The sequence below is a fragment of the Cricetulus griseus genome, chromosome X (assembly GCF_003668045.3).
Source record: "Cricetulus griseus strain 17A/GY chromosome X, alternate assembly CriGri-PICRH-1.0, whole genome shotgun sequence".
NCBI lineage: Eukaryota > Metazoa > Chordata > Mammalia > Rodentia > Cricetidae > Cricetulus > Cricetulus griseus.
Window position 1 is genome coordinate 98649123 of NC_048604.1, and position 8868 is coordinate 98657990.

Below are 8868 nucleotides of genomic sequence, written 5' to 3' on the forward strand. Positions count from 1 at the left end.
CCTTGTGTTTGTCTGCACTTAGTGTTTAAAGATAGCTTCAGCAAGGAGGGGAGAGAGAAAAACAACTCCCATAACTACTTTTAGGTAGTTTTCAAATCAAACACTCAGAATTATGTTAGGTTATGAAAGGCTATAAAAATTTTAGTACAGGTACAAGAAAGAGCAATAGTTTTTCCTAGCCTTCTCCTTTCACTCTGGTATACCCCTCCTATTAAAATAAAACAAACAAGAATAAATAAAAGCATTGAGTCCTCTGCCTTCTGGAACTTTCTATCAGCAGGAGGTAAGAAATCACACAAATTGCTGAAAACAAATGGTAATGGGCAGTCATTTCTTTTATAATGGACCATTAGATTATTGTATTTGCATGTATCATTACAATTTATTGCAAATTCTCTAATGGAATGACAATTCTGGAGATATAGTCTGCCTGATACAATTAGAACATAGGCTTGTAGGAAAAGTTGCTGCAGATTCCCCTTGGGCAGGGCAATGTGTATCCTTTGCTATGAAACTATCAGTGAGAATAAAGAAGCTATTCTGAATGCTTTTGTCCAATTTAACACTCTCCTCTCATGAAAAACGTGAGATGATTTTCACATTAGCCAGTGATTTGAAGCCTAGCATCTTTTGAAGTGAATTTCTTTCTTTAATATGAAACAAGAAGTAATCAAGATCATGGACATTATCTTTTTCTTTTATTCTTTGATGGAAAAGGCAAATAATACTAGGGGTGATTATCAATGAATGTTCAATACCAATAGGTAAACACTGTGTGTGTGTGTGTGTGTGTGTGTGTGTGTGTGTGTGTGTGTGTGTGTGTGTGTGTGTGGACAGCTTTCAGGAACTGGTTCATTTCTACCACCATATGGAACCTGAGAATTGAACTCAAACCACCAGACAGCCACAAATGCCTTTACCCTCTGAGCCATCTCACCAACCCAGGAATTGTAGGAGCATTCACCTGAACAATATGTCTTCACAGCAAAGGAAAATCAGAACTGGGCATAAGGGCATAAGCTTTCTAGTGAGATGGAACAAGCTCAGCCTTGATCTGAGATCAGAGATGCCCACAGGTCCAGCACACTGGTTTGATTTCCTAGGAGCAATGTCTTATTTAATCTCTCTCTCTCTCTCTCTCTCTCTCTCTCTCTCTCTCTCTCTCTCTCTCTCTCTCTCGTATGTGTGTGTGTTTTCTGTGTTTTTCCCCGCCTCTCTGTCTTCTGTCTCTGCCTGACACTCTGTTTCTCTCTCTCCCTCCCTCCTCCTACCTCTCTTTCTCTTTCTGGTATCTCACTATATAAATCAGGTTAGCCTTGAATTTTCAGTGATCCTTCTGCCTCTATCTCATGGTGCTGTGATTACAGGTTATGGATTCCAAATGCCACCAAGTACAAGAAATACCTCCCTTTCTCATCAGTACTTTGAATTATTGGTTCATCACTCCCTATGTCCAATGAATTCTTAGTCCATGAATATTGCTCCCTTCTATTCTTTAAAATAAAATAAATTTCTCTCCACTCCCTGAATTTTTATCACTTGATCCAGGGAAATTATAAAACTACATGGAAGTCAATTTCAATGTCATTCTGCATCAAGAATAATCACGAAATAGGTCCTGAAGCCTGTAATTTTATACTAATTTTAAGTGAACCAAAGAATATTGAAGACTTCATTTTGCATTGCTGTATTAGCTCAGCACATTAAATATTATGCATATATTGTATAAAAGGTAAGAATAATAAACAGGAGAAAGAGAGCTGTATTAAAAAAAACAGTGACTTTAACACGTATTTTAACTAAATGAATAATTCAAATCTGTCTCCTGGCACCAGAAATACATTCCAGAATATTTTTCAAAGATGCATTTTGGTTTATTTGATATTTCATGACACAATAAGTCTTAGCAATATTCAAATGGTTCATTAAAAGTGAAGGATGACTAGCTCAGGGGATGCCAGAACCCCAGAAGAAAGTCATGAGTTAAGAAGAATATGTGCAGTTTCCCCCACCAAGTCAGATGTAAATATTTTTAAAGTTATATTTGAAATGCCTGTGATGTACTATATAACAAATGAGGAAATGAAGTGTGAAATTAAGTGAATTGCTGAGTGATCAACCACTTTAAGTGTGTCAAATGGAATCATCACCAAACCGATAATATAGCATTAATTACTCTGAAGAGAGCTGTCCTGGAATTCATACACTTTTCAAACAATGCTGAAACATGCAAAGATATGTGGATCAACATTCTCTGCAAATGTTTTCCCAAATATCGAATCCAAGTAAATGAAAGAATAGGATCATAGGCCTGCTCTCTGGTACTTTCCAAACCACCCAATTGGAAGACTTGGTTTTATTTACAATGGGGGGTCATCCAAAGCTGTTATTATCTTTATTAGCATCAATTTTCAGCCATTATCCAAAGAGAGTGATTGATTCTGTCTTCTGAAGTGTATATGGATGAATTTAAATTTGAAAGATGTCTAGGCTGACTCATGAAAAGAGGGTGATAAATGGGAGATAAATTTTCATTTGAAAGTGTGTGAGTTAGCAGCAAGAGCCATGTTTGTTAAGTTGCAGACACAGACAATGGGTAAGATTCAAGAATAATTGTAGGGTAGCCATGGTTACAACAAACGTCTTGTCAACACTCATTATTCTATTTATACCTTAAGAAACAAGTTACCAGGTTTCTATAAATAGAGTGGAAATTCATTCATTTCTACCTTAATCTTGTAAATCTCCAGTTCTCACCACAATAAAGGAACTGGACTCTAGAGGATAATGGGGGAATGTGTCAGAATATGTAGAATGGGCCTTGTGTCGGGAGGAAGTGTCAACGTGGTAAAAAAAAAAAGTGAGATGAAAGGGGAATAACGGGGCTCCCCAAAATCTCCACCAGGGAGGTGACCCCAAAAGGCTCAACAACCTTAAGCTACTTCCAAGGCACCCACTCAATTTTAGATACAAAACAAAAGGAAGATTTTGGTTAAATATATTGGGCTGTTTTTTGTTTGTTTGTTTGTTTAGAAAATCCAAAAAGAATTAGCTATTAAACCAAACCAGGTGATTTAGACCTATAATCCCAGCAATTTGGAAAGTCAGGGCAGGACAATCTCAAGTTCAGGGCCTGCCTGGGCAACTTATTGAAACCTTGTCTCAAAATTAAAAAAAAAAAAATTGTAAGAATTCAGGCCATGGGGCAGTAGTGTCACATGCTTTTAGTCCCAGCACTCAGGAGCCAAAGGCAGGCAGATCTCTGAGCTCCAGGCCAGCCTGGTCTACAAAGTGAGTTCCAGGATGGCCAGGGCTACACAGAGAAACCTGTCTTCAAAAGCAAAAACAACAACAAAAAATAAATCAAGGTGGGCAAGGAAAAGTGAATTCAGAGTACCAAAGTCCTACATACTCAGGGAATCAGAGGCACCAAATACATGTGCAGATTGAATGGCAGAAAGCTATTCTCCCAGTCTCTTCTCCCTCATGGCTCGGGAACCCCTGCCAGCTACACATTAGCAATGAATGCAAGAAAATGACCCCTGACAGAACACTTGTGAGCCTTAACATATGGAGATTGGCAGTGAAACATCTAGGCCCTGAATGAAGTACCTTACACTGAGGCCCTTCCCTTGACAACCTCACAATAAAGCTTTATTGAAACTCTGTTCATAAATTGATTTAAAGGGCCAGGTATATGTCAAACATGTTGCATACATTATATCTTTTAATCTTTAAATTAAACCCATCAGAATTCTATTAGCTCCAATTAGAGATAAAGAAAAGAAGGTAAGAATATGACAGAGGCTCCATTTTATCTCTAAGCTTAACAAAAATTGAATAAGTACTAGGTGTGGTGTCACACGCCTTTAAAATTTTTTATTGATTCTTTGTGGGTTTCACATTATTCATCCCAATCACACGCATGTCTGGTCCCCTGGCATCCATCCTCTGCCTTTGCAACCGCCCCCCCCCCAAAAAAAACAAAACTTAAAAGAACAACCGAAAACCAAACAAACACAAACAAAAAATTCTCATCATGGAAGCTGTAGTGTGTCTCACTGAATCACACAGTGTACCCTTTAATCGATACATCTTTATTTGTAAGTATTCTTTGTGATGAGTCATTGGTCTGGTTCGAGGCCCCTGGCTTCTGCTGTACTATCTATAATGGGCCCTCACTGGGACTCCCCTTGGATATCTTGTTGTTATCCTAGGTCATGGACATCCTGCAGTTTTAGATCTGTAGGTGTGGCCCCTTCACAAGCTCCTGCAGTTCATAGAAGAGGTGGATGTTGGGTGGGGTTAACTCATAGCCCTGCTTCTGGGTCTGGGTGTCACACATCTTTGGTGACAGCACTTATCTTGGTGAGTTTCAGGTCAGCCAGGTCTATGTAGTGAGTTGCAGGCCAGCCAGGGCTGTATAGTGATATATTGTCTCATAAGAAAAATCATTGAAGAAAATGTAGTGTTTAAAGGGGGGATCAGAAGACCTCATCCTTACCTAAGGAGCACTTGGTGGTTAATGATTGCTGGGGGAAATGTTCTTCAGTGGTAAGATGCCCATGCTCTTGTAAATAACCCTTCTTCCATGTTCCTAGAAGCTAGTAGTTTTAACCCGTGGGTCACAACCCCTTTGGCAAACCTCTAACTCCAAAAATATTTACATTATGATTTGTGACAGTTGCAAAATTATACTTGTGAAATGAACAACAAAACTAATTTTATGGATGGGGATCACCATAACATGGAGAACTGTGTTAAAGGGTCCCAGCATTAGGAAGGTTGAGAACCACTGATAAAAGCAATCCTAAATTCAGTAAGTCAACAAACAACAACATAAAGAGAAACCAAAGTAGAAGGGGAACTATTTGAGAAGGGGAAAGGGACAAATAAGAGTTGGAAATACACAAAGAGGCTGTCTACATCCCTTCAGTAGACGGAATCACTCCTATAGCATGATTCAAATTTTTCTCTCCTTTTGACCTCCAGATGTAATGGAAATAATATCTCCACTGGTCTATTCTTGGGTACTGCATTCTCTTGTTCAGTTTCCTATAATTTCCTCCAACTTTGCAAACACTTATTTTTAAAAATTCTCATGAAAGTACCTAATGTAAACGTTCCATACATTTCCTCCTAGAACTATAGCCACATCTTATTCTCCACTGACCAGAAAGAAGATAGACAATAGTGCCCAGTCACTTTTCATTACTGTGACAAAATCTCTGAGAAGATGATGAGGGAGGGAAAGCTTTGCTTTAGCTCCCGGTTTCAGAGGTTTTCAGTTCATGTGTAACTGGCTTGTGGTGAGGCAAAAAGGCAAACCAGAGAGGATGGAGTAGAAAATGAAGGGATAGCCAGTAAATAGAGAACTCAGTGGGGGCTCAAGGACAAGAGCCACCTTTCACCTATTCCTCATATTGGGTTGCCCTGTCCAGCCTTAATACAAGGGGAGGAGCTTAGTCCTACTGCAACTTGCTATGCCATGCTTTGTTGATATACATGGGAGGACTGCCCCTTTCTGAACAGAAACAGAGGGGTGGGTGGGGGCAGGGGTGGGCAGTGGGGAGGTGGAGGGAAGGAATGGGAGGAGAGGAGGGAGGGAAAATTGCAGTAGGGATGTAAAATAAATGAATAAATTTAAGTAATTAAAAAAGATATACCCTTCAAAATCAGATTCTGGTAACCCGGGCTCTCCAAAAGCCCACCTCAAGAGTACATTTAGCTACTAAATCATCAAGGGATTAATCCCCTAGTAACCTACTTCTTCTAACTGGGCCCCACCTCTCAATAGTGTGTTCCATCTATGAATCTGTCAAATGACAAATCTGTTGACAAAGTTACAGTCCTCATGATCCAAATCCAATCACCTCTAACTGTACCTCTAGCTGAGTACTAAGCCTTTGTGAAGGACACTTCACATACAGACAATAACACACACACACACACACACACACACACACACACACACACACACACACCTGTTCACTATAAATCTCTAGAATCATATTGTTTTAAGATGCCCCCCAGGTATATAATAATAATAGGAAAACTGAGGGGAAAAAAGAAAGAAATGAATCACTGGGTGATTTCACAAGCCTGAGTCAATTGATATTGATATTTTGGTGTGAAAACCTACAGCAGACTAAGAATTTGGCACTCCCATAAACAGATATCCTTTAGGCAATGTTTAATATGTGTAGATAGAAGAGCTAATGTGGGGGAAGTGTGAGGCAAAAGGATACTTGGTGCTTCTAGCCGCCCCCAACTCCCCAGGAAGGCAGCTCCCCAAAGCCCTGCCTTTCACTCAGCTGTGCTTTGAGTCTACCATCTCCACCTCCAAGCAACCATTCTGAGTATTCCTTCCAACAACACACACTACGATGTGTGAACGAAAATCTGCAAACACAAGTTTCTTCACTGTAGCAATGCTTTCATGGATGTTCCAGTGCTCTGTTGCTCTTTCACCCAATGTACTTCTCAGCAATTGGGACACGGGGCAAATATCCACACCTCCTTCCACTCTGGTACCAAAGTAAGCATGGTAACCAGAGATCACTTCGGTGTAACAGTGGTGAAAGCAAACAAAAAGTATGATGGGCAGTCTTCCAATGGAAGTGCCAGCTGAGGTCTGGTTTCCCAGTCACCTCCACAGAAATTTCTCTGTGAAAGGTTCAAAACGGCATTCATTTCTATGGTATGAGGGAAGAAATTTTTTAAAGTGTTTACAATGAGCATGTCCACTTGAATGGCTGGAATTGTCTATAGCTTAATGAACCTCGTGGCTAGACTGAACCTACACTTAAGGGTGGGAGGGGGTGAAGGGAACTTGTGCAATCAAGGACTCTCCCCACTGGTTAACAGTACATGTTATTGCTAAAAGCACAGGAGCAATGGTGACATCTTGTGTCAGGTTACAAAGTAACAGGATCTTGATTCCTCATGGGTCTCCTGGGAACACCTCGGGTAAGCTTTGGCTACAATTCACCTTTCTTTTATCTGTTCCTTTTAGTTGTTGATCAAATAATAAAGCAAAGCAAAGCAAAGCTTTTCTCAGATGTGGAGATGAAGACCTGTAGGAGTGACAGGGAATGTGACGTGACGTCTGACTGATTTCATTGCCACCTCAATGACTAGACACCTAGGAGTCCCATTCTAGTTCTAAAACTCAGCCTTTCCTTTCAGCTAATGCTGAAATACCATTAGCTCTGCACCCAACTGCAGTCAACCCAACACAGCCAGAGGTAGTTGCAGAGCCATGAAGAAATAGCTCTATTCTACTGCATTGGCAACTTTCTCCATCTCATTTCTATGTTAGCCTTTTAGACACTGAATGACATGAATGGACCCTCTGGAACCCAGCAGACGGTGAATGATGGGGTGGTGGGAATAAGCTGCAAAAGCAAATCTCTTGTTTCTTGTGCTTTCCATGAAAGTGATACTTCTTAGCAATCGTCACACAGAGCTTACAAAAGCATCAATACTATACCTGGACCAATTGCAGACCAATGAAATAGCAATTTACAGGGGCTGAGCCAGACAGCTTTTTGAAATTCCTGTCTAACTGCCTCCTCCCTCCCTCCTCCCTCCCTCCCTCCCTCCCTCCCTCCTGCCTGCCTCCCTCACTAACCTTCCTTCCATTCTTCCTTCCACTAACTCTCCTTCCTTCCCTCCCTTCCTGCCTCCTCCCCCCTCTCTCTGTCTGTCTTTCTCTCTCTAACTCTGTTTTTTTTTTTTAATCAGAGTCTTACTTTGTAGTTCTGCTGAAATCCACTATGTAGTTCAGGTTGGCATCTAACTCATGGTGATCCTCTTTGTCTCAGCCTCCCAAGTGTTGCGATGGCAGTCAAGAGCCACAACATCTAGTTGATCCTGGCTTTTGCTTTCTTGCGTGGGAACACAGCCACTGTGGTGTAAGGAAGCACAAGCCACATGAAGTGGCCATGGCTCTACCGTATCTGAAGTCCAGTTAACAGCCAGTATCAAACACCAGAGTAATGAATGGGTGAGCCTTTGATAATTGAGGCCTACAATTATCCAGTCACCCCAGCTAATGCACAGTAAATCAAAGACAATCCATCTCCATTAATTTTCCTATTTTAAGGCACTGAAGGGTGCCTTCACAACACTGGATAGCTGGAACAATTTTAACTCTGATTTTAGATGAGGAAATGGAGACAGCAAGAGTAGAAGTTAAGCCACCTAAGGTTGGCAGACAGTAAGAGGCAGAAAGCAGAATAGTCTGGATCAAGACCCTAGGCTATATGACTAGAATTATCTCCTGCTCACCCAGCAACTGAAAGCAAGGGTCTAAAAAACCAAAACTCTGTAGCCCTCTGAAAATAACACTATTCCTTGTGCCTTCAAACCCACACACAAGGCAACACAAGGCAAGAAGGGAAGAAAGGTCTGTTCTTCCATTACTCTGGTTTTCTTGTTTCTTTGTCTGTTTGTTTAGTATTTTGAAACAAGGTCTTACTGTGTATTCCCAGCTATCATAGAACTTACTATGTAGACCAGGCCAGCCTTGAAATCACAGAGATCTGCCTGCCTCTGCCTCTGAATGCTGGCATTAAAGGCATGTGCCACCACCCTGTGCATAAACTGAGGAAAAGCCTGAAGAAATATAATCTGCACATATTTCTTTGTCCATATAATTAAGGTAACCCTGTTATTCAGTTCTAGAGTCTGTTTTATTTTGTAATTAATTTCTCTGGTAATGATTATTTCACCAGTAGTCTTTGAAATAATTGACTTGAAAAGCTCATTTATAAAGCGAAATAGTGCATTGTGGCCAGTAAGATAGCTCAGCCAGTTCAAGTCAGGAGAGAACCAACTCCTAAAAGGCGTCCTCTGACCTCCATA